Here is a 27,816-nt window from a genome sequence, read left to right on the forward strand (position 1 = left end):
AGCATCCCATACAGAATCATAATAAAAGTATTTTATATGGTTTAGTTGTCTAGTTTGTTTGAAAGACCTGGCAGAGAAACAACTCTTTTTTCCCCCTTCTCTATTACAATCTTCATAATAGATTATAATAGAGTAATTGGCCATATGATTTGTTTAACAGTAATCTGTAGTGTTGCTGGTTTTTTTTTAAAACAACGGTGTATTAATCACTAAAGGAATGCAAACCTCAATATTGATCCCTAGATTTAACTGAGCTTAACAAGTCTTTTGTCATTGAGAGTGGGACACAGTTTCAATGTGCTTTAAATCTGACAAGAAATGCTGAGCTAGATGACTGTTACAGTATAAATGAAGATTTGGATTGCTTGGGGGTGGTAATATAATTGCTTACCAATTCCATTCCACTCTGTGTAAGGGTCATGAAACCAAGCATTTCAAGCTACCATCGACTTTAAAGAGATTTAAAAATAATCCATCCAGCATTGAATTATATTGACAGGTTAGGTGCCCATCCTTTATAGAGAGACACCTTAGATTCCAAGGCTAGGATTCCTCATTCAAACTCATTCACTGAGCGTTCTATTGCTCCATTATATGGGGAGTGTCAGGCTAATATCTTCAAGTGATATGTTCTTTGTTGCAAGAACAACCACAACCATGTCACACATTAATTATTTGACAGTTATCTGGTTATTTAGATTGAGTACTAAGTCAAACAAAAAGGAATGGGATAGGATAAAGAATCAGATGTTGTACTGAATATTGTACTTTGTCATAATAAAATCAACACCTATCTATCTATATTATACATCTTGTCTCCCATGTTAGAATGTAACTTTACTGATGGCAGATTTTTTGTTTTGTCTTAAGCACTTAGATAATTTCTGGCATATACAGAAAGCTCAGAAAGTGCTTTTTGAGTGATAGATTATATATTTGTCTTCAGTTTACACATAATCATATTCTTTTAATTCAGTTTTTGATAGATAATATCCACATTGGACAATATCCACTGTAGATGAATGATGATGATAATCACATATTAGGCATTTGATATTATTGAATTGTTTTTTAACTGAATTGTCTGCCTGAATGTCCTACTTCCTTATATAATCAAGCCCTCTGATTTTTACATCATTAATCAGTACTTATATCACACTACAGATACTGCAAACTGATTGCTGATAAGGATATAATAGGCTTTGGTATATGTCTACTGAACTCCATAAATGCTGATATTCTACTTCTGAATGAAGGAATAGTCACTGACACATTGTAAAATATCTTTTTGGCATTAGAGTTAATCATACTTCAAGCCATTTATATTTTAAATCTTCCATTGTAGCAAATATATCTCTGTATCATGGCTACACTTTAAAAAAAGTCCTTAAAGAAGTAAAAAAAAATGGGGTGGAGTCAAGATGGCAGAGCAGACACATGTGAGAATCTGAGCTCCTCTCATACCCTCATTACCAATTTTTAAATTCAGCCTCAAAAATAGCACTAGACTGGTAAGGTTCATGGAGATTGGAAGCAAGGATAGAATCAGGAGTGGGGCGGCCTCTGTGGTTGGAAGGTTTACATAGAACTCTCTGCCACTGACTGCTTTGCTTTGGTGGCAGAGTAGTGGACCAGCAGAGAAATTAGAGCCTAGGGTAGAGGATACACTGAGGGACCCCAGAGCCTAAGAGGATCTGACTGTGCCCACCCAGGACCGGAAGTGACTCAGTACAGACCATAACACAGCCCTTTGTGGCATTCTGCAGCTAAGGGGCTCTGGTTGGGGAGTAATCACAAACCTGCACAGCCTGGGGTAGCCTCTTATCTGCACCGTGAGGGGCTCAGCCTGGGGTAGTGGAATTTTCCCAGCTTGACTGTGATCCCCATGCAGAGACTTCCAGTGCAGTGAGGGATAAGGAGACTGCTAACACTCAAAGAGGGCATTTGTGGGAGGGCAGTGATACTCTTGCTGCTTAACCTCTAGCCCCAAGGCAGTTGCTAATCCTCACAGTGGGGCTCCTTGCCGGGCACTTACCCAGCCCCGACCCTTGATACCCGGTCTCCTCACTTCCCTGTGGAAGTGTTCCCAGAGCACTCTTTAAGCTTGGCTTCTCCCTGTAGCCCACTGAGAGGACAGTTACTGTCCATATACCCATCCTTGCTCTGTAGAGGAAGATGGTAAACTCGTTGCCCTGAAGGCAGACCCTGAAGGTTTAAAAAAAATGAAGAGAACAATACATAGAAAGAGAGTGGGTTTCAAACCCTGAGGAGACTAGTAGCAAACAGCTTCCAGATAATACCTCAAATAATGTTCTCCTAGAAGAGACTATTAAAAATCTCAAAAGAGAGAAGAAAAATGGGGAAAGGAAAAAGAAACTATTCAAGAGAGTAACAACCTCCTGAAATGTGAAATGGAAAAGTTAAACAACTTCCTGAAATGTGAATTGGAAAAGGTAAAGAATTCATAAGAAAGTAGGATTTGTGAATTGATAAAAAGAAAATAACTCGCTAAAAAACAAATTTAGTGAAATGGAAAAAAATTCCATAGAGCAAAACAACTCATTTAGAAACTCAATTGGACATATACAAAAAAAAAAAAAAAGTTAAAAAAGCTAATGAAGAAATAACTCATTAAAAATCAGAACTGAACAAATAGAAATGAATGATTCATTGAGACACAAAGAATCAGTCAAGCAAACCAAAAAAAAAAAAAAAATAATAAAAATTATGATGAAAAAAAGAGCCTAGATACTATTTTACAGGAAATCATCAAAGTGAATTGTCCAGAGATAATATAACCAGAAGGTAAAATAGTCATTGAAAGAATTCATTGAAGAGTGTTCCAAATCACTACCGATCAGAGAAATGCAAATTAAGACAACTCTGAGATACCACTACACACCTGTCAGGTTGGCTAAGATGACAGGAACAAATAATGATGAATATTGGAGGGGATGTGGGAAAACTGGGACATTGTTGGTGGAGTTGTGAAAGAATCCAACCATTCTGGAGAACAAGTTGAAACTATGCCCAAAAAGTTATCAAACTGTGCATACCCTTTGATCCAGCATTGCTGCTATTGGGCTTATATCCCAAAGAAATACTGCGGAGGGGAAAGGGACCTGTATGTGCCAAAATGTTTGTGGCAGCTCTTTTCATAGTGGCTAGAAACTGGAAGATGAATGGATGTCCATCAATTGGAGAATGGTTGGGTAAATTATGGTATATGAAGGTTATGGAATATTATTGATCTGTAAGAAATAACCAGCAGGAGGAATACAGAGAGGCTTGGAGAGACTTACAGCAACTGATGCTGAGTGAAATTAATAGAATCAGAAGATCGCTGTACACTTCAATGTTGTATGAAGATGTATTCTGATGGAAGTGGATAGCTTCAACATAAAGCAGATCCAACTCACTTCCAGTTCATCAATGATGGGCAGAAACAACTAAACCCAGAGAAGGAACACTGGGAAGTGAATGTAAATTGTTAGCACTACTGTCTATCTACCTAGGTTACTTATACCTTTGTAATCTAATACTTAATGTGCAACAAGAAAATGGTATTTACACACATATATTGTATCTAGGTTATATTGTAACACATGTAAAATGTATGGGATTGCCTGTCATCAAGGGGAGGGAGTAGAGGGAGGGAGGGGATAATTTAGAAAAAATGAATACAAGGGATAATGTTATAAAAAAAAATTACTCATGCATATATACTGTCAAAAATTATAAATAAAATTTTTAAAAAAGGAAAGAATTCATTGAAGACCCTAAAAAACAAACAAAAAAAAAAAACAAAAAAAAACTTCACTAATCATTGTGGCCAAATTTCAGAACTATTAGACTAAGGAAAAAATATTACAAGCAGCCAGGAAAAAACAATTCAAATACCAAGGTGCCACAATACTCACTCAAGATTTTGCTACATCCACATTAAAGGATCGAAGGGCCTGGAATTTGATATTCTGAAAGACAAAAGAATTTGGAATGCAGCCAAGAATAAACTACCCAGCTAAGCCCAGCATTTTCTTCCAGGAAAGAAGATGGACATTCAATGAATGTGAATTCCATTTATTCCTAATGAAAAAGCCAGACCTAAACAAACAATTAGATCTCCAATCATAGGATTCAAGAGAAGCAGAAAAAGGTAAAAGGACCTCTTGGGAACTGTATTTCTGTTGTGGATATACATTAATACTACATGTATAATTTTTGATTTTACTGATATAACAAAAAAAAATGGAAGTAGAAATGGAAAGGGGATACTGTCAGAAAAAGAAAAAAGGGGAAATAAAATGAGGGAAACTACTTCCCACAAAGAGGCAAAGAAAACCTATCATATCTGAAGGAAGTTAGAGAGGGGGAGGAACATTGCATGAATCTTACTCTCATGAGAATTGGCTCAAAGAGAAAATAATTGACATATTGGTTTTACAGAAAACTCTCACCTCATGAAAAAGGGGGAGAGGAAAAGGATAAAGGAAAATACCAGGTCTATAGATTTTCCCAGTAAGTATTTGACATTGTTCTCCAGCTTCTCATTTTTTTTGTTTTGTATGACTGATTCTTGGGTTCTCTGTGAATCATTCATTTCTATTTGTTCCATCCTGACTTTTAAGGAGTTATTTTCTTCTTTCACAGTTTTTAGTTCTTTTTTTAAATGCCCAATTTTGTTTTTAAATGAATTATTTTGCTCTATTGAATTTTTTTCCATTTCCCTAATTTTTTTTTTTTGAGAATTATTTTCTTTTTCCAATTCAGAAATTCTATTTTCTTGAGACTTTTTTATCTTTTCCAATTCAGAAATCCTACTTTCCTGTGTTTTTTTAACCTTTTCTAATTCATAAATTTTGTTTCCCTGCATCTCCTGTGAATTCTTTATTTTTTTCCAATTCCAATTTCAGGACGTTGTTATTCTCTATCATAGCTTCCCTTTCCTTTCCCCATTTTTCTTCAATCTCCCTTAATTTTTTAAGAGTTTCTTCTAGGAGAGAGTTATGTGATGGGGGGCAGGAATCGTTCCCCTTTAGGTTGTTATCTGCTGTCTCTCTGCTGTTAACTTCCTTGGGGTTGGATACACGCTCTTTCTCTGTGTAGAAGGAATCTATGGTTTTTCTGGGCTTCTTGCTCATACTTGAAAAATCTTTTGGGGTCTGTACCTGGGGTAGGAAATTATTTATTTACTTCTTTACCAGCTTCCTCCCAGACTGGATGGATGCAGCGGCCCCTGTGCCTGAGCTAAGATAGAGCTCTGGGAGAGAGTTCCCCACCCCCTCCCTGGAAGTGCCTCAGAGGTGACTAGCACTACTGTGCCCCAAGGGCGTTGTGTTTTAGAGGCTTCCCTGAGATTTGAGACTGAATAGTAAAGACAGCACAAAGCCCAGCCTATGTGTCCGGGTGGGGAGTGGATGGCTGCAGCAGGTGACGTGAGAAGCCCCTGTGCTCAAACTGGAAGTGTCTGCCAGAAACCGCGGTCCCTAGTTCAAAGGTTCCGCTTCTCTGGGACTTCCTGGATCTGAGTTCCACTCCCTCCAGCTAAGCTAGGCAGTGTGTGTTGCCTTGGGCCGTATCCACCCACTTGTCAATCTCTTAACTATTCTCAGGTGGTAGCTGAGGCCAAGACCCCTGGTGCCCAGATCTGCTGAGTCACCTCCAGGGTCAGGGGAAAATCTAATCTGAGTTTTAAAATATTTTGGCTTTCTCTTCTGAACTGCTAAATAATTAGCAGAGAAGAGCTAACAGCCTGTGTCAGATTCCTTTACCTCAGTGGCTTCTCTGATCCCAGAGCCCTTCCCAGCGCAATGGGCGCAGTGTGCCACTACCCCACCGTCTGTGCTGGTCTCTCGTATTCCTCCCCTGAGAACTGACCTTTCCTGCTGAACTCCAGATTCTCTTCAGCTGGTAAGTCGTGCTTCCAGTCCTTGTGGTATCTGTCAGTCCTGGGCTAATTCTGAGACTTAATTTATCTAATTGGTTGCGAGGGAGTGAGGACGTTCACTGAGTCGTGTGTTTCTTCTCCTCCATCTTGTCTCCGCCCCAGGAAAATACCAATAAGGAAAGAGAATAAGAAAGGGAAAGGAATTTAAAGGGAGGAGGGATGGATACTAAAGACGGAGGGTTGCGTGATGCAAGTGAGGCTCATAAGTTTAATAATGGGAAAGGGGTTCAGAAGAGGCAAGGGAATAAAAGAACAATGTAGGGATAATATGATGGCAGGAAATACAAAATTAGTCATTTTAACTGTAAATGTGAATGGGATGAACTCTCCCATTAAGCAGAGACGGATAACAGATTGGATCAAAAGTCAGAACCCTACAATATGTTGTTTAAAGGAAACACATTTAAAGCAGGAAGACACATACAGAGTAAAGGTAAAAGGCTGGAGCAGAATCTATTATGCCTCAAGTGAAGTCAAAAAAGCAGGGGTAGCCATCCTTATCTCAGATGAAGCAAAAGAAAAATTGATCTAATCAAAAGAGATAAGGAAAGAAACTATGTCTTGCTAAAGGGTAGCATAGACAATGAAGAAACATCACTACTAAACATATATGCACCTGAATGGTGACAGAAAGGAGTATACTTTTTTGTTAGCAGTTCATGGAACGTATACAAAAAATTGACCATATATTAGGACATAAAGATCTCAAAATTAAAGGCAGGAAGGCAAAAATAGTAAGGGCTTTCTTTTCAGATAACTATGCAATAAAAACTACATTCAACAAAAAGTTAGGGGTAAATAGATAAAAAAGTAATTGGAAACTAAATAATCTCATCTTAAAGAATGATTGGGTGAAACAGCAAATTATACAAAGAATTAATAATTTCACTCAAGATAATGACAATGATGAGACATCATACCAAAATTGGTGGGATGCAGCTAAAGCAGTAATAAGGGGAAATTTTATATCTTTAGAGGCTTACTTGAATAAAATAGAGAAAGAGAATATCAATGAATTGGGCTTACAACTTAAAAAGATAGAAAAAGACCACATTAAAAACCCCCAATAAAATACTAAATTTGAAATTATAAAATTAAAAAGAGAAATTAATAATATTGAAAGTAAAAAAAAAAACCCAACTTTTGAACTAATAAATAAAATTAAGAGTTGATTTTATTGGAAAAAAAATACATTAGATCAACCTTTGGTAAATCTGATTAGAAAAAGGAGAGAGGACAATCAAATTGTTAGTCTTAAAAATGAAAAGGGGGAACTTTCCAGCAATGGAGAGGAAATTAGAGAAATAATGAGTTACTTTGCCCAATTTTATGCCAATAAATTTGATACCCTAAATGAAATGGATGACTACCTCCAAAAATATAGGCTTCCCAGATTAACAGAGGAGGAAGTAAATTGCTTAAACAGTCCCATTTCAGAAAAATAAATAGAACAAGCTATTGATCAATTCCCTAAGAAAAAAATCTCCAGGACCAGATGGATTTACATATTAATTCTACCAAACATTCAAAGAACAGTTATCCTCAATGTTATATAAACTATTTGAAAAAATGGGGAATTAAGGATTCCTACCAAATTCCTTTTATGACACAGACATGGTACTGATACCCAAACCAGGTAGGTTGAAAACTGAGAAAGAAAACTATAGACCAGTCTCCCTAATGAATATTGATGCTAAAATCTTAAATAAGATATTAGCAAAAAGACTACAGAAAATCATCCCTAAGATCATGATCAAATAGGATTTATACCAGGAATGCAGGGCTGGTTCAATATTAGGAAAACTATTAGCATAATCGACTATGTCAATAATCAAATTAACAAAAACCATAAGATCATCTCAATAGATATAGAAAAAGTATTTGATAAAATCCAACATCCCTTTCTATTAAAAACACTTTAGAGTATAGGAATAAATGAACTTTTCCTTAAAATAATCAGTAGCATCTATTTAAAACCATCAGTAAGCATCATATATAATGGGGAAAAACTGCAACCATTCCCATTACGATCAGGAGTGAAACAAGGTTGCCCACCATCACCATTACTACTCAACATTTTATTAGAAATGATAGCTTTGGCAATAAGAGTGGAGAAAGAGATTAAAGGAATTAGAGTAGGCAATGAGGAAACCAAATTATCACCTTTGCTGATGACATAATAGTATACTTAGAGAAACCCAAAGATTCTACTAAAAAGCTATTAGAAATAATCCACACCTTTAGCAAAGTTTCAGAATACAAAATAAGCAGCATTATTATGTCACTAACAAAATCCAATAGTTAGAGTTACAAAGAGAAATTCCATTTAAAGTAACTACCAATAGTATAAAATATTTAGGAATCTATCTGCCAAGGGAAAATCAGAAACTATATGAGCAAAACTACAAAACACTTTCCACACAAATTAATTCTGATTTAACCAATTGGAAAAATATTAAATGCTCTTGGATAGGGTGAGCAAAAATAATAAAGATGACAATACCTCAACTAATCTATTTATTTAGTGCTATACCAATAAGACTCCCAAAAAACTATTTTAATGACCTAGAAAAAATAACCACAAAGTTCATATGGTCAAGAATTTCAAGGGAATTAATGAAAAAAAAATCAAATGAATGTGGCCTAGCTGTACCAGATATAAAATTATATTATAAAGCAGCAGTTACCAAAACCATTTGGTATTGGCTAAGAAATAGTTATAATATAATATAATGTGTTATAATATAATATAATATAAGAAATAGATTAGTTGATTAGTGGAATAGGCTAGGTCCAAATGACAAAATAATCAATAACCTTAATAATCTAGTATTTGACAAAACCAAGGACCCCAGCTTTTGGGATAAGAACTCAATGTTTGACAAAAATTGCTTGGAACATTGGAAATTAATATGGCAGAAACTGGCCATTTACCCACACTTAACACCATACACCAAAGTCAGGTCAAAATGGGTTCATGACCTAGGCATAAAGAATGAGATTATAAATAAATTAGAGGAACATAGGATAGTTTACCTCTCAGACCTGTGGAAGAAGAATGAATTTATGTCCAAAGAAGAACTAGAGATCATTATTGATTACAAAGTAGAAAACTTTGATTATATCAAATTTAAAAGTTTTTGTACAAACAAAACTAGTGAAGATAAGATTAGGAGGGAAACAATAAACTTGGAAAACATTTTTATAGTCAAAGGTTCTGGTAAAGGCTTCATTTCCAAAATATATAGAGATTTGATGCTAATTTATAAGAAATCAAGCCATTCTCCAATTGATAAATGGTCAAAGGATATGAACAGACAATTCTCAGATGAAGAAATTGAAACTATTTCTAGCCATATAAAAAGATGCTCCAAGTCATTATTAATCAGAGAAATGCAAATTAAGACAACTCTGTGATACCACTACACACCTGTCAGATTGGCTAGAATGACAGGGAAAGATAATTCAGAATGTTGGAGTGGATGTGGGAAAACAGGGACACTGATACATTGTTGGTGGAATTGTGAATACATCTAACCATTTTGGAGAGCAATTTGGAACTATGCTCAAAAAGTTATCAAACTGTGCGTACCCTTTGACCCAGCAGTGTTATTACTGTACTTATATCCCAAAGAGATCTTAAAGAAGGAAAAGGGACCTGTATGTGCAAGATTGTTGCATCCCTCTTTGTAGTGGCCAGAAACTGGAAACTGCATGGATGCCCATCAGTTGGAGAATGGCTGAATAAGTTGTGGTTTATGGATATTATGGAATATTATTGTTCTCTAAGATATGATCAACAGGATGATTTCAGAAAAGCCTGGAGAGACTTACATGAACTGATGCTGAGTGAAATGATTAGGACCAGGAGATCGTTGTATACTTCAAAACAATATTATATGATGATCAATTCTGATGGATATGACCATTTTCAACAATCAGATGAACCAAATGAGTTCCAATAGACCAGTAATGAATTGAACCAGCTATACACAATGAAAGAACTCTGAGAGATGAATATGAACCACTACATAGAATTCCCAATCCCTCTATTTTTGTCCACCTTCATTTCTTCACAGGCTAACCAAATTAACTAAATCTTTATCTATTGTTTTTTTTTTTTCATAAAACCATGTCTCAATTTTATTTATTAATTCAATAGTTTTCTTATTTTCACTTTCAGTAGTCATCCCTTTTATTTTCAGAATTTCAAATTTAATACTAATTGGGGGTTTTAATTTGTTCTTTTTCTAGCTTTTTTAGTTGTAAGCCCAATTCATTGATCTTCCCTTTTTCTATTTTATGCAAATAAGCATCTAAAGATATAAAATTTCCCCTTATTACCACTTTGGCTACATCCCACAAATTTTGGCATATTGTCTCCTTATTCATTTTCTTGGATGAAATTATTAATTGTGTCTATGATTTGCTGTTTCATCTATCCATTCTTTAGGATTAGATTATTTAATTTCAAATTATCTTTTGGTCTGTTTTCTCCTGGCCTTATATTACATGTGATGTTGATTGCATCATGATCTGAAAAAAACACAGTTATTATTACTGCCTTTCTGCATTTGATGTTGAGGTTTTTATGCCCTAACACATGGTCATTTTTTGTGTAAGTTCCATGAACTGCTGAGAAAAAAATAAACTCATTTCTGTCTCCTTCAATATTCTCCACAGATCTATCATACATATCTTTTCTAATATTCTGTTTACCTTCTTAAGTTCTTTCTTATTTATTTTGTGGTTCAATTTAGCTAGTTATGAGAGAGCAAAGTTGACATCTCCCATTAGTATAGTTTTGCTTTCTATTTCTTCTTGCATTTCTCTTAATTTCTCCTCTAAAAATTTGGATGTTATACCACTGGGCACATATATGTTTACTATTGGTATTTCTTCATTATCTATGGCACCCTTTAATAAAATATAGTTTCCTTCCTTCTCTCTTTTAATTAGATGTATTTTTGCTTTTACTTGATCTAAGATCAAGTAAAAGCACCTGCTTTTTTTTTAACTTCACCTGAAGCATAATAGATTCTGCTCCATCCCTTTATCTTCACTCTCTCTATATCACATATGACGTGTTTTTTGTAAACACCTATTCGATTCTGGCTTGTAATCCAGTCTGCTATCCTGTTCCAATTTATGGGAGAGTTAATCCCATTCACATTCACAGTTAAAATTACTAGTTCTGTATTTCCTGCCATCTTACTTACCTCAAGTTATGCTTTTATCTTTCCTTTCCCTTCTCTCATCCCCAATATTTTGCTTTTGATGACCACCTCCCTCAAACTGTTTTTCACTTTTAGAGCACCTCTCCGTTTTTTACACCTTTCCCCTAATACTTCTGTTTCCCCTTCTATTAATCTTTCCATTTCTTTCCCCCCTTTCTCTGTGAAACCAAAAATGTCTGATATTCTGTCTTAGAACCAAATCTGATGAGAGTAACATTTATATAAAGCTCATCCACCTCCCTTCTTTCCCTCAATTATAATAGGTTTTCTTCACCTCTTCATGAGATGCAATTTTCCTCATTTTTCCTCTTTTTCCAGTACTTTCCTTCTCTTTTTTCTTTCCTCAAATGGAAGAAGAATCAGTATCTTACTCAGTCATTCAATTGAATACATCACTGATACTTACAAATAAAAACAGCAATTAAAAAACAAAAACAAAAAAAAAAAACAGTTCCAAACCTGCAACTCTATGCCAAGTGAGTAAATCCTTCCTAGTTTCACTTTGAATAAAACACTATTGCTATTATGGCCACAAAGATAAATCTGATGCAAGTAATTGAATTATCCTAATTAGTAGCTAGACTATTAACAGCCCCCCCCCCCATCCCCAAAATCTCAAAACTTTTCTAGTCCTTTTCCATCTCTAATTTCTTTTTTATATTATCATAATAAAATTAAATTATACCCACATTAAGTATATCTAATAAGGAAATATAGAACTCAAGATTTCTTTCCTTTTTACCTTTTTATACTTCTCTTCATTTCAGTGTTTGGAGATCAAAGTTTTTGTTCAATTCTGGTCATTTCATTTTAGAAATAGATGAAATTCACCTAGATCATTGAATGTCCATCTTCTTCCTTGTAAGATAATTCCCATTTTAGCAGGCTAGCTTACTCTTGGCTATAATCCAATTTCCTTTGCCCTTTAGAATATATGATTCCTGATCCTTGGATCCTTTATTGTAGAAACTTCTAGATCCTGGGTAATCCTAATTGTGGCTTTTTGATATTTCAATTGTTTCTTTCTGGCTGCTTGCACTATCTGTTCCTTAGTTCAAAAGTTCTGCAATTTAACCACTATATTCCTTGGGGCTTTAATTTTGGGGGTCTCTTTCTGGAGGTGACCAGTGAATTATTTTGATGGATGTTTTATCTTCTGATTCTAAAATATCAGGGCAGTTTTCTTTTATGATTCCTGTAAGATAATAAGATAATGTCTCTAAGAGAGGAGGGGGAGAGAGAGAGAGAGAGAGAGAGAGAGAGAGAGAGAGAGAGAGAGAGAGAGAGAGAGAGAGAGAGAGAGAGAGAGAGAGAGAGAGAGAGATTATAGATAGCTCTTTTCACTAGCTAGATACTGACATATTCCTAAAATGTGTTTATAGAGGAGATAGGAAAACCTTAGGGGGAAAATGGTAAAGGCAGTTGTATTAGATTATGGGTACAGAAAAGGACGTTCCTTTGTAGAGTTAATGCAAATTTGGTATTTTACATAGATAGATTTATACATCATATAAATTCATAAGAAAACAAAACAAAACAAAAAAGAGGGGCAGTTATATGGCACAGTGGGTAGAGCACTGATCTTGAAGTTAGGAGGAGCTGAGTTCAAATATGGCTTCAGATATATGTTAGTTGTGTCATTCTAGGCAAGTCACTTAACCCCATTTGTCTACCATGATTTAATTATCAATATTTTTTTTTAATGAAAAAGAAAGCATCTGTAATTACTAACACTCATTCCTACTCCCCCAAATTCATAAGACTTTTATAGGGATAATCTACAAGAACACTGACAGCAAACTTAATGAGGCTTTCAGAAGGGAACAGGCAAGCATTCAAAAGCAATATTCTATGGAAGAATTGTGTGGGTGTGTGTATGTATGTCTATAATTACTAAAATGAAGGAAAGACTCATTGTCACCAAGTTGTCAATAATAATATGTAATTTTGTATGGTTTCTTTAAATGTGTAACATTGATAACTTTTTAAAATAACCCTGTAAACATTTATATCAAGTGAGTCATAAAACAGAAAATGGATAAATTAATGAATGAAATGTACAAATTAACAATTTGTATTTTCCCTTCTTGTGGAAAAGCCTGGGAATAGAAATACAATGTAAAAGCAAGGTGGTCCCAGTTCAACTAGCTTAACTTCTAATTGGATGTCCTCATATATAGTAGAATACCTACAGACCAAGAAAAATATTTGGGTCTGGATAATTATGGAAAACATAAGCAGAGTGATGAAGCAGTTAGTGTATATAACTTTTTCAGAAGCAGTAATAATGATTTGATTACTGTTTCCAGTGAAAGAAGTAGAAAAAGTGAGGGGAGAAACAAAAGGAATGTTTGTAGGAGCTGGGGAAAAGTAAAGTGCATAGCCAGGTAAAACAGCAAAATGGAATGTGAAATATAGTTTAATGTGGGATTAATCTATTTCTTTTTCTTTGCACCTCTTGGTACCCACAGTGTCCAAGAAACATTTGGCTATGCAATTTCCAGATAATCCAAGTCATGATTAACATTCTTCTCTCTTTTTAAATTTCCTCTATTACAAAATTCTGGGTAACCACCTTAAAATAAGTCATACAGGGGACTGCTTTAGAGGATCTTAGGCCTCTGAGTCTCATTCATCTATCTGATGACTATCTATCGCTGAACACAATTACATGAAAGACATCATCATATTCTGCTCATTTCACTCAGCAACAGTTGATTTAAGTCTCTCCAAGCCTCTCTGTATTCCTCCTGCTGGTCATTTCTTACAGAGCAATAATATTCCATAACCTTCATATAACATAATTTACCCAACCATTCTCCAATTGATGAACATCCATTCATTTTCCAGTTTCTAGCTACAACAAAAAGCTGCCACAAACATTTTGGGACATACAGGTCCCTTTCCGCTCTTTAGTATTTATTTCTTTGGGATATAAGCCCAATCGCAGCAATGCTGGGTCAAAGGGTATCCTCCCCCTCCTTTTAAATCCCTTCTCCTTTCTTGTACCCTTCCCTTAATACTCTTTTCCTTTTCCATTTTCCTCTCCCCCTTTTTATGAGGTGAGAGTGAATTCTCTTTAAAACAAATATGTAAATTATTTTCTCTTTGAGCCAATTCTGATGAGAGTACAATTCATACAATGTTCCTCCCCCTCTCTAAGTTCCCTCAGATATGATATTTTTTCTTTGCCTCTTCCTTGGATGTAGTTTCCCTCTTTTTATCTCCCCTTTTCCCATTTTCTGACACTATCACCTTTCTATTTCTACTTCCCTTTTTTATGTTATATCAGTAAAATCAAATTATACTTGTGAACTTTCTGTATATCCACAACAGAAATACAATTCTCAAGAGCTCCTTTTACCTTTTTCTGCTTCTCTTGAGTCCTGTGGTTTGAGATCAAATTTTTTGTTTAGATCTGTTTTTTTTTTTTTTTTTTTTTTCCCCATAGAAACAAATGGAATTCATCTATTTCATTAAATGTCCATCTTCTTCCATGTAAGAAAATGCTAAATTTAGGTGGGTAGTTTATTCTTGGCTGCATTCCAAGTTCTTTTTCCTTTCAGAATATCAGATTGCAGATTCCAGGCCCTTCCATCCTTTACTGTAGGGGCAGCCAGATCTTGAGCGACCATTATTGTGGCACCTTGAATTGTTTTTTCTTGGCTGCTTACATTATTTTTTCCTTAGTCTGACTGATAGTTCTGAAGTTTGGCAACAATATTCTGTGGAAGTTTTTTTTTTTATTTTTATTTTTTAGGGTCTTTTTCAGAAGGTGTTAGATGAATTCTTTCAATGCTTATTTTATCTTCTGGTTCTATTACCTCTGGGTAGTTCCCTTTGATGATTTCCTGTAAAATAGTATCAAGGCTTTTTTTTTTTTTTTTCATCATAATTTTCAGGAGGTCTAATAATCCTCAGATTATCTTGCCTAGATCTATTTTCCAGGTCTGTCAATTTTCCAAGTAAATATATGATGTTTTTTTCTCCAGTTGTTCCTTTTTTTTTGGTTTTGCTTGACTGATTCTTGGTGTCTCAATGAATCATTCATTTCTATTTGTTTAATCCTGATTTCTAATGAGTTATTTTCTTCAATGGCTTTTGTTTTTTTGTTTTTTTGTTTTTTTGTTTTTTTTTTTGTTTTTTTTTTACTTCTTTTTGTATATGTCCAATTGAGTTTTTAAATGAGTTGTTTTGTTGTGTGGAATGTTTTTTCTATTTCTCTAATTTTTTTTTTTTTTTTTTTTTTTTTTTTTTTTTAGTGAGTTATTTTCTTTTTCCAATTCACAAATTCTATTTCCTTGGGAATTCTTTATCTTTTCCAATTCACAGTTCCTACTTTCCACAAATGTTTTAACCTTTTCCAATTCACAAATTTTGTTTCCCTGCACTTTCTTTGAATTCTTTATCCTTTCCAATTCAAATTTCAGGACTTGTTACTCTCTTGCATAGCTTCTATTTCCTTTCCCCATTTTTCTTCTAACTCTCTTTTGAGATTTTTTTTTTTTATTTTTTATTATATATATATATATTTATAATATTATCCCTTGTATTCATTTTTCCAAATTATCCCCCCCCCTCTATTCCCTCCCCCCGATGACAGGCAATCCCATACATTTTACATGTGTTACAATATAGTCTAGGTACAATGCATGTGTGTGAATATCATTTTCTTGTTGCACAATAAACATTAGAATCTGAAGGTACATGCAACCTGGGCAGACAGATATTAGTGCTAACAATTTACATTCACTTCCCAGAGTTTCTTCTCTGGGTGTAGCTACCTCTGTCCATCATTGATCAACTGGAAGTGAGTTGGATCTTCTTTATGTTGAAGATTTCCACCTCCATCAGAATACATCCTCATACAGTATTGTTGTTGAAGTGTACAGTGATCTTCTGGTTCTGCTCATTTCACTCAGCATCAGTTGATTTAAGTCTCTCCAAGCCTCTCTGTATTCCTCCTGCTGGTCATTTCTTACAGAGCAATAATATTCCATAACCTTCATATACCACAATTTACCCAACCATTCTCCAACTGATGGACATCCATTCATCTTCCAGTTTCTAGCTACAACAAAAAGAGCTGCCACAAACATTTTGGCACATATATGTCTCTTTCCGCTCTTTAGTATTTCTTTGGGATATAATCCCAGTAGTAGCGCTGCTGGGTTCTTTTGAGATTTTTAATAGTCTCTTCTAGGAGAGAGTTATGTGAAGCAGGCCAGGAAACATTCTCTTTCAGGGTATTATCTGGAGATTGTCTGCTATTAGTCTCCTTGGGCTTGGAAACCTGCTTTCTTTCTGTATAGTAGCTATTGATTTTTTTTTTTTTCATTTTTTTACTTATTTTTAAAAACCTATAGGATCTGCCTTCAGAGCAAAGAGGTTACTGGCTTCCTCTGCAGAACAGGGATAGATATATGGATGGCAGCTGTCTTTTGAATGGGCTGCAAAGGTACGAGGGTACTCTGGGAGAGAGTTTCCTCCCCCCACTGGAAGTGATTCAGAGCTGGTTAGCATGGGCTGTGCTGTGGAAGTGCCCAGTAAAGGACCCCTGTTGTGTGGCCTAGCGACTGCCTTGAAGATAGAGGGTGAACAGTGAAAGTGTCCCAACTCCAGGCCAAAGCCCCCATTAGGCTGTGGATATTAGCAGTTGACCAGCAAATAGCCCCTGCACACAGACCGGAAATGTCTCTTTCCCGGGAAGCACAGTTGGTACTGTGGAAGTTTCACTGCTGTGGAAGTTCCACTGCCTCAGGGCAAGCCCCCCACTGTGTAGATTAGAGGCTGCTCTGGGCTGTGTCCCCTTCTTTGCACATTCTTAACTGCCCCAAGGAAAAGTCCTGTACAATAGAAGGCATATGCACAGCTGTGCAGTGATCTGTGCTGTGTCACTTCTGGTTTGGGGTAGCTATAGACAGACTATAGTTTCTGGCTTTTTTTTTTAAGTGGCTTTGATTTCTCTGCTGATCTGCTGTTTTGCAAGCATAGTAGAGCAATCAGCCTATGCCAGAGTCATCTGTCTTTGTAGCTTTTCTAACTCCAGATGCTTCCCCAGCCTGATCTGTACAATATGCTAGCATAGTTCTATCACTGTCTGCTGCTGGTCCTTTTCCCCGCCCCTCAGGACAGACCTTTTGTGACAAAATTCCAGATTCTCTTTGGCTGGTAAGTGTTGTACGTCTAATCTTCGTGGGTTTTACCAGTCAAGCGCTATTTTTGAGGCTGAATTAAATAGTTGGTAGTGAGGATAAGAGAGAGCTTAGAAAGTATGGCTTCTCCACCATCTTGGCTCCGCCCCTGCTATTCTCAATAGTACAATCATCCATGACAACTCTGAAGGATTGAAGATGAAAAATCCTATCCCACACAGAAAAAGAACTGATTGTGTCTAAATACAGATTGAAACATTCTCTCTCTCAATCTCTCTCTCTCTCTCTCTCTCTCTCTCTCTCTCTCTCTCTCTCTCTCTCTCTCTCTCTCTCTCTTAATTTTTCTTGAGAATTTTTATTTTCATTAGGGGGGAAGATCTGTTTCACAACTTGAATTTTATGGACATGTTTTGCATAATTTCACATTGGTTTCTTAACTGTGAGTGGTGATAAAAAAGAGAAGGAGAACTCAAAAAAATGAAAAAATAAATATAAAAATTGTTTTAAATGTAAGTGGGGAAATGAATTAGTTAATTTAATTAAAATTTTCCTCTCTAATGTAGTTTGGGTCATAATTTTCAACCAATCTTCTATATAACTTTTACCAAAAATTATAATTCAATTCAGTGTTGTTATTGGTTTGTATATGACTCCATTTAGCAAGTAAATACCATTTTTTTTCCTGAAAAAAAGGAATTTTAGTCCTTTTTTCCTTTCCATTATAGGGACATTTTTAGAATTTTAAAAAGAAATTATTTCTGATGATAATGACCTTTTCTTTACATATTTTCTAATTTTCAAAACACAAAAAATTGACTTTGCTTTCATTAGGTTTGAGTTAATCAAATTGTCTAGCATATCTTTCTCACATTTTGTGACTCTACGTCAGACATTTAATCTTTCAGTCCAAGTCTCTAATAATATAAGTTGTAGAACAGGATGATCTTAGTCAAGGTAATTTCCTTAGTGGGAGGTCCTTATAACAATAAAATGAGAGGCACATTCAAACACTAAATATCCATCAAGAAAAGAAAATCTTTCCATATGTTCAGAATTTTCAAATTTACTTCCTAAAAAAAGAATTCCTTGTATATAGATATGAGATTCTCTATAATCCATGAATTGATGACCTTCCCTATTACTTATTAATGATACTTGTTTCCACTTTATTATATTTATGGTTCTGATTGATTCTCCATGTTTCCATTGATACTATTGAGAGTGTAAGAATATATGGATGTAATTTGAAGTGTTTTATAAAACTCTTTTGACCCTTCCCCTCTGAACCAAGTGTTATACAAACAATAGTTGTTAAGTTTGATTTTTTTGTTTGCTTATTTTATAAATACTTTTAACAAACATTGCATCATCAAATAAATGTGTTTCATAAAAAAATTATGATTACTTTTAAATTCATTAAATCCATTTGCATAAGTACCTTCATTTCCCTGTTCAAGGAGAATCTGTGTAACATCCACATTTATGCTTGCTTTTTTTTTTTTAATCCATTTATTGAAATCGATATAATTTAGTTTTTCCAGTGTTAACTTTAAAACACCCATGACTAAGCTGTTTACATGTGATATGAAATTTGTGCTCCAGAGGACAACTTCTGCAGCTTTTCAAATATTCCACCAATGAAGAATTGGAAGGAGGATGAATTGAACTAAAAAACATTTTCTATTTTAGGTTGTTTCACACCTAACCTACTGCTAAATTGTTCATCTTCAAGTGGTCATCCTATTGGTTTTGATCTTCATGTGAGGAGGAATCAGGCCAAGAACATTTGCATAATACTTTGACCATTGGTGGAAAGAATGAAAGCTCAATATTGTATGTCTGCAGGAAGAGTAGAGATGTCACAAGAGCTTTTCAAAAGAGAGATATTCTTTTATCTTCTTTTGTACTTTGAAAAAAGAAGCTTATCCATTTTGTGAATTGATTGCTACATTCTAACTTACATAATTACATCCTTCCAAGACTCAGGACTACTTCCCCACCATGATGAAACATCAGAGTAAGGCTGGATGATAATATGATAATAAGGTAATTAAAAAAAAAAAACAAAAAACAAAACATGTAATAGGAAGTGGAATTGTGTGTGGACAATCTTGCCTTATACATATATCTCTAGCATTTGAACTTTCATAAACTTTTCTATTATATATTAATATTTATTTATGCTCCCAGTATATATTTATATTGAACTTCATGAAACATTACCACCACTATCACTTACACTTTTCCTATATTTCTACTACTATTACTACTACTACTACTACTACTACTACTACTACTACTACTACTACTACTACTACTACTACTGCTATTGCTACAACTACTAACTGCTGCTGGTGATGATGATGATGATGGTAGTGATTATACTGATAATAATCAAAAAATCATTTATGCATTTTGACATTTGAAAAAAAATACTTCTTTTGATTTTCACAAGAGTTCTTTGAAATAAGTGCTTACTTATTCCATTTTTATAGATAATAAAAACTAGTTTGATAGAAGTTAAGTAACTTGCTGTGAGACAGGTCATGCTGACATCAATTTTCTAGCTTCTGTATATTGAGGATGGACAAGATCTTAAAGGAAGTTTACATTCTGAATTCTTCTAATAAATCTATTTTTTTCCAATTATGGCATTTTATATTTTCTTTATTTAGATAAGGATTAGGAGAAATATGGGAATATTCTCCAGGGCTATTTGTGTACATTTTGGAAATTGTCTGGTCTTTATGGTTTTTTTTTTTCATTGTTATTAATTTCTCTCCAGGATAATAGGAGAGATGTATTTTATTCATTTTCACATTTTTCTGTACTTTACTCCCAAATCTTATAACTAACCTTATAATTCTCCTTTCTCTTTTCTACTCATATGAAAAGATTTTATAACCTGAGTATTGAGAGAATATCTTTGGAAATAGCTTTTATTTTTATTTTGTAACAAGGAATAAAGAAGTGTTGTGTTTTACGAGAGTGATTGCTTAAAATGAAGATATATACCTTAATGTAGATCTGATAAAAAATGGAATAAACTGCTCAAACTTAATTTCTTCTGGGAAAAGAAAAAATGGATCTACACAAAGGAAGAAATTCTGAAACAAATTTTAAAAAAATTAATGAGACTATCTCTATGGCATAATCTCTTTTATAATCTCTGTTTTGGTTCTCTTTTATAATTGTTTTTCTTTTTGGTTGAAAAATTAATTCTCTGTGCTGTTCTTTGGACACTAAAATGTATACCTTGTATGGAAAAAAACCTCCATAAATTTGACTTTTTTTTTTTTTTTGTTATAACAAATATCCAGGAATGGGGACAAAGGAGAAACAAATTTACAGGATTATTTGGGGAAAAGAGAAGCAGGTAATGAAGAAACAAAGATGCAAAAAATAAAGAAAGTTAAGGGGTTAAGGAGGGTTTTTTGTTTTGTTTTGTTTTGTTTTATTTGTTTGTTTGTTTGCCCTTGTCTTCTAAATGACCAAGGATTCTGATTCCAAGACTGTAATTACACAGACATTAAATTGACTGACTTTTTAATCTGGTGTGTTATGTTCAAATCCAATCTCTGAATCTAACAAGTGTGTGACCTTAAGATAATTATTGAATATTTGGCCTCAGTTTCTTCAGCTGTAATGTGAAAAATATTGTACTAGGTTGCCTCTTTTGTCCCCAATAGCTTTGTATGTATCATGATTTTTAAAGGTCTTTCTATTCTAATAAGAGCTCTGACATAGTAATTAAAGTAAATATGGTCTAACCCTCTATGTAGTGAACAAATGAAAATGAAAATGAAATTTCTGTTCAGTATGTCCAAGATATCTGAGGCAATTTAGAGAATTTGGTATTTTCAACAATTGTAAATATGCCACCTGGAAAAAATATATATATATAAATTTGAATTCAAGTATGTGGGTTAATCACTTAATTAAAATACTAACTACATGGATAAAGTGATTTGTAAATTTGGTAATTAGCCAGCTAATTGAATCAATATAGCAAGCCAAATTTAAGATAGTCAGATGTCCATATTGGCCTGAGATAGTTCAAACATTTGGAAAACAATACTAAAAGGAAAGATTTCAGGGAAATTGATGAACCAGAAAGGCAATATTTTTCATACCATATTACAAAAATAGTGATGTATTATTGGTTTCCTTGAGATAAGCATATATTTATCAAACTAAATTATAGTGACTTCTCTCATAAAACAGCTTTTGTTAGATAGTTTATAGAACTCCAGGCTTAGAATGAGACAGATTACAGTTCAATTTTCACATTTAATCTTCATCAAATGACTGATCCTGGCTATATTACTTAAATTCAAAGTGCTGTGAATTTTATAGATTGATTTGTGACATCATAGGAGATTTCTTTTTTTTTTTTTTAGGCATTAACACAAGAAGAGTTCCAGAGAAAATTTTTATTGAAAAGAATGTTGGATTGGGAATCAGAAGATGACTTTTCTATTTGAGTGCTCTTGAATAACTTTGTCAATTTTTCTAATCTGTTTACTCACTTATAAAATTGAAATTTCACATTCTGGCCATATTACCTCTTCTATAAAATGAACATCTAGAATTCAATGAACTTTATTATTCTTTTTTGCTTTATAAATTTGTGATACTGGGGGAAAAGTGAGGATATTAAAAATGGTTTCTATATTTACATAAGAGTTAAGGTAATGTTTAGTTATTGCTAAAGTTTTAGAATTTATGTAATTAAGTGGGGATGAGCCTTATTAGAAAATAGTCTTCATTCTCTCATCAGGGATCCTTTCTTGCTACTTCTTCCTCTAAAATATGGAAAGTAAGAAAATCTATTTTCTCTCATCTCCTACATAACATATCTTCTTTGGTAAGATCCTACACTCTGTGCTATTGGTCATTTTAACCAAAATGAATAATTATAGGCTACAAGTAAACATTTACTTATTCTATTAATGTTACCACAACAATTTATTCAAAATTATGGAATAAACTAGGTCTAACTCTTTCTCCATAAGCAGATATTTATTTTTCATATAAAAATATCTAGATCTTCTACAATTAGCTTAATATCAATGTTACTTTCTATTTAATTAATTAATGATGAAACTGGTAATAAAACAAAGTAGCTGAGAGCTGAGATTTACCATATTTTAGCTGTGACAAATATTAGTTACAGTATTACTGTAACTGCAAAAAAAAAAAATGCCTTAATTCTGGGAATACAGTCTCACCATTAAGTTCCCCATTGTATCCACAAATTCTAATCCTTCCTCCCCAACACAATGAAGATGTTTCATCAAAAGAGAAGTAACTCTCAATCATCTTTCTCTATGTTTTCTCCAGTTTCTTTCTACTCATGTAAATAAAACAATGTTTTTGCTTCTCTTAAGCTATTACTAAAAAGTCTATCAAAACTGACAGTTAAAAAAGCTATGTCTACAACATTGCATTTGGAACTTAGACACATAGTAACTTTGTCTTTCTGTCTTGGAAAAAATAGTGAAGCAGATGTCATATCTCTAATGTACTTGTGTATCTTTATTATTTTTTTTGTTATTTGTGTAAATGTCACATTCTCCCATGAAATTTTAAGTCCTGTGACAGCATGGCCCATTTTAGCTATATTTACTATCTTTTATAACACTTAGCCAGGGTTGTAATATTAGACAAACATTTGAATATTTGTTGAAATTGTTTAATATTCTCTTTGTCTTTAGCATTTAACACAGTGCCTTGCACATTATAAAGGTCTAATAGGTGTGTATAGATTGCTTTATAAATATTGAAGCGAATGGAATTTCCACATTTAAGTATTATAGTAAAATTAGAGTAGTTCATAAAAGTCAGTGACATGCATGCTTCAATATTAGATAAGAAAAATATTTATGAGCATTAAAGAAGTTTGCATTGGTTTCAAGAAGGAAGGGGCCAAGGATTTATATAGTACCTATCCTACGTCAATAACTGTGATAAATATTTTGACAAATATTTCATTTAATCATAATCCATCTGCAAGGTAGGTGCTATGCTGCAAGGTAGGTGCTATACCATTAGCTGCTTCTTCATTGTATAAATGACACTTGAGTCAGAAATTAAATGATTGATGGAGTATGAACACACAAAATTTGGGATTGGGGAAAATAAATAATTCAGGGAACAGGAAAAAAGTTAAGAATGTGTAGATAAAAGGAGGAAAAGGGAAAAAATCTGTCAACTGCATATAATACATGGGAAGAACAATTAATTTTAATTAAAAAAATTAAAATCTCTTAAATTGTTGTGCTAAATGTTAGGGATAGAAAGATGAAAATAAAAGATTCTCTCCTGTGACACAAAATCAGAAAGGTAGGTTGGAGCCAAGCTTTGGTTGACCTGACATTATACACTAAGAAGTTGGGTTTTTCTTAAATAAATAGGATATTTAAAACACATTATAGTTGGCATTTTTCTTTTTTTCTAAACTTAAAACAAGTTTGGGGTTATTAAATAATGACTATTATTGTGGAGGTGACCATTTCTTCAAGTTGTGTGTGTTTATGAGCACCTAGGTAATCTCAATATAGCTGTCCTATTAAAATATTGCCCAGGTAATAAGAATGCTTCCTAGTTAGTAGAACAGTGAATACTAGGGAAAGAAGAATATGGAGAGTGATTTTGCAATTTGAGATTGTGTTCTTATTTGCATATTTAGTTTTATTTTATATCCTTTTTATAACATTTATTTTGGTCCTAACAGCCATTAACTTAGATGGGACAATAGTGAGTTCTTCAGAACATAATATTAAATTGGGAAATTGGTAAAAATAGCTCTCTGGCAGAACTTCTTCCATATTTCTTTATGAAAAAATTTATGCATACATATGGACACTCCCCCCCATTTCCTGATGTTAAATATGTCCAAGAGGAAAAATTAACTGAAATGATTTTCAACTACCACTTCTAAATATCTGAGAAATTACAGGATACAATACCTCGCACTTAAATCATAGTTGAGATTTTCACACAGAAATATCAAAACACCTACATTTTATTATTGTTAGTAAGCTACAAGTTGAAATATATGTGGATTCTGTGAGTAGTAAAACCAAACACCTCAATGTATTATTTAAAGGCAAAACAGACATATAAACAAAGTATCTCCATATGTTCAATTATGTTGTTTGCTCTTTTATTAGCAAAAAATAAACTTCACCAAGAGTTGGTATGAAAATAAATATGGCAAAAATGATTAACTGCCCAAGCTTAAGAATTATTCTTAGTAAAATACAAAAAATTGCTCAAGTACAAGTTAGCCATGTATTAATATAATTATTGCTACATTTATAAAACTCAATTACAAAGCATAAAAAAAAACCCTTCATTACAATATTCCAGAAAAAGTTTTAATAGCTTAAATTTTGGCCCACATCTACAATAGTCTAAAAAAGGAATAGTGACATAAAGTTCACTTTACAAAATGAATTAGAGGTAGTACAGGTGATATATTCCTACACACAAAACAAATACTTCTAGGTGCATTAAAATAGTAATAAAATAGGATTCAATAGCTAAATTTACAACTGTTCTTAAAATCTTCAGGGAGGTTGATATTTAAATAACATAAGATAGTTTTCAAAATACTAATTAAGAATGTTATATTTCATTATACTTCAGCACTGCCCAAACATTTATCTATTTGTAAGATATCCAAATCTATGTTTATCTTCTTGGTAATTGTCTTGGTAAATGTCCAATTGTTTACCAATTGGAATAATTGGTAAAGGATCACTGATGCAGCTAGATGGCAGAGTGGATGAAGTGTGTAGCTTTTAGTTACTAAATCCTGAATTCAGAACTTATCTCACAAATCTACTAGCTTTGCAACTATGAGCAAATTAGTTGTTTTATTTGCCTCAGTTTCTTCATTTAAAAGCTTAGGTTAAAGACATCACCTCACTCACAGACTTTTGAGAATTAAATGAGAAAATAATTGTAAAGTGCTTAGCACATTGAGTGAAACATAGTGAACACTATATAAATGTTGCTATCATCACCACCACCACCATCATCATCATGTAACAACATTTGGCTCTGATGTAATGGAGATCCATGACTTTTTGTTATTTCAATGACTCTTCTAAATCAGGAAAAATTAATCTGAGATAGGTTCATTTATTTTGGAATCAAAGGGAAAAATAAAACCAAAATGATGACTGTATTATTTCAAGCTCAACTCTAATATTATCACATTAGGAATGGTTACCATAATGCTAGGGAATGCTATCTATTCTTCCCTGTAAGTCTCAAATTACATAAATTTGTGTGAAGAATGAAAAAAAAAGTTTGACTGGAAACTATTTTCTTTTATGTTATTGTCATGGAGTGGGAAAGAAAAAAGCAACATAATGGTTTACAACATCATTCAAAACCATGTGACTAAAAAGCAGCCCCCAAATATTCCATTTAATATTTAATTAAAATCAGAAAAGACAACTTTATGCATACTCCTTGAGAAGTTCTCCATACTTCAATCTTTCCTCCACTGTAGATATCAATTTATGACCTCATTTAAACATATTTATTTCTGAGCACTTATATTACTCTTGTTTTTTAAATGTTTATATTCTAACCTCAAAAAAATAAAGAAAAGCATAAAATTTAAATACTTCTTGCATGGACAACAATGAAATAGAAATGTTGATCAATAAAGAAGATATAATCAAAAGCTAATCACCTAAAGTGAGAATTGACATGTAAGTAACGAGTACATCAAAGGCCAAGTCATGAAAACAATATACAATTATTTTAAAGAGAATAATAGACAAGATAGTATTTATAGCCAAATTTATACTTCCAAATATAGCTATGAAAATGAGATAAAAGAATGAAAAATTGAAAAGGCAGCTAAAATATAAAGTCAATAAATTATAATCATGATATCCAACAAAAATTTAAAGAGATACAATTAAAAGAAAGAGGGTGAAATAGAGTAAGAAGAAAAATAAAAAGAGAAAGGAAATAGAATAGGAAGGAAAAGATTAGGATGAGGGATAAAGGTTGAGACAGGTTTGAAAAATCTGAAAATTGTTTTACAGATGATACTTGTAACTCAAAAAAATTCTCATTATTATGACAGTTAGGAGTATACATAGAATATCAAAGGATGAGAGTTCTGGGAGAAAGGGAAAGGAAGATGTGGAATAGAATAAATTATCTTCCATAAAAGAGGCAAGAAAGAAGCTTTTACAGTGGAGGGGAAGAGAGAGAGGGATTGGTAAGTGAGTAAAACTTACTCTCATCAGAGTTGACTCAAAAAGAAAAATAACATAAAAACTAAATATGACCAAGTTTTGGGAAATATACCGAGTTGCTTTCAGTCATACAACAGTAGCATAGGCTACTTTGTCCTAGTTCAGAAATACAGTGGATTGGAATCCAACAGTGAGATTTTTAATAGCACCACAGAAGTCAAATTAAGAGCTGTTGAAACTCAGGATAATAGGTGAGACTGGACAATATACTGCAATAGGAAAACTTTCAGACCATTAGCACTTAGTTCATGGAAATTCAATGAGATGCCCATATTTCCCTGGCAGAGGGAAGCAACAACAAAAACAACCACCGCTTTGGGACACTTTTTTATGTGTCCAAGAAACAGAGTTCAATTTGTAAAAATGAACAACAAATCATAAAATGTTTCTGACCATAGAAAAGTATTATGGTGACAGGAAAGATCAGAATACAACCCCCCCAAAAGACACCAGTAACAAAATGTCTACAGGCAAAACCCTAATGCAGAGCTATGAATTGGTCTTAAGCTCAAAAATCACTCTTGGGAGAGCTCAAAAAGGATCTTAAAAGAAAAACAGAAGGAAAATGGAGCAAAAACAATAGAGATATGCAGGAGAATTATAAAAGTGGAGGAAAATGCAAACAGCTTTTAAAAGGAAGCACAAAAAAGTTACTTCAGAAAATAACTCCTTAAAACTCCTATTTGGGGAAATGAAAAAAAAAAAAAAAAAAAAAACAGTAAACTGAAGAAATGAACTCCTTATAAAGGAAAAAAAAATTCCAAAAAACAACTTCTTCTTGGAGGCAAAAAGGAGTTTTTTTTTGTTTTTTTTTTTGTTTTTTTTAAGGGTTAAAAAAAAAAAAAAACTAATCAAAGAAAATAGCCCACAAAAATTAGTATTGGAAAAACGGAAGAGAATGACTCAATGAAACATTAAGATCAAGTAAGTCAAAATATTTTTAAATATGAAAAAAAATTAAATATGACAATAGATTCAGGAGAGGCAATGTAAGAATTATTGGACTTCTGAAAACCATGATTAAAAAAAATCCTGGACCTCTTTCAAAAATTCATCAAGGAAAATTGTCCTGATATTATAGAATTAGAGAAGCAAGCCATTTTGAAATATAGAGGAAAATTCTCTACATAACTATTGATTAAAGATATATAAATTAAAACAACTCTGAGATATCACTGCATACCTTT

The sequence above is a fragment of the Sminthopsis crassicaudata genome, chromosome 1 (genome assembly GCF_048593235.1).
Source record: "Sminthopsis crassicaudata isolate SCR6 chromosome 1, ASM4859323v1, whole genome shotgun sequence".
Lineage (NCBI taxonomy): Eukaryota > Metazoa > Chordata > Mammalia > Dasyuromorphia > Dasyuridae > Sminthopsis > Sminthopsis crassicaudata.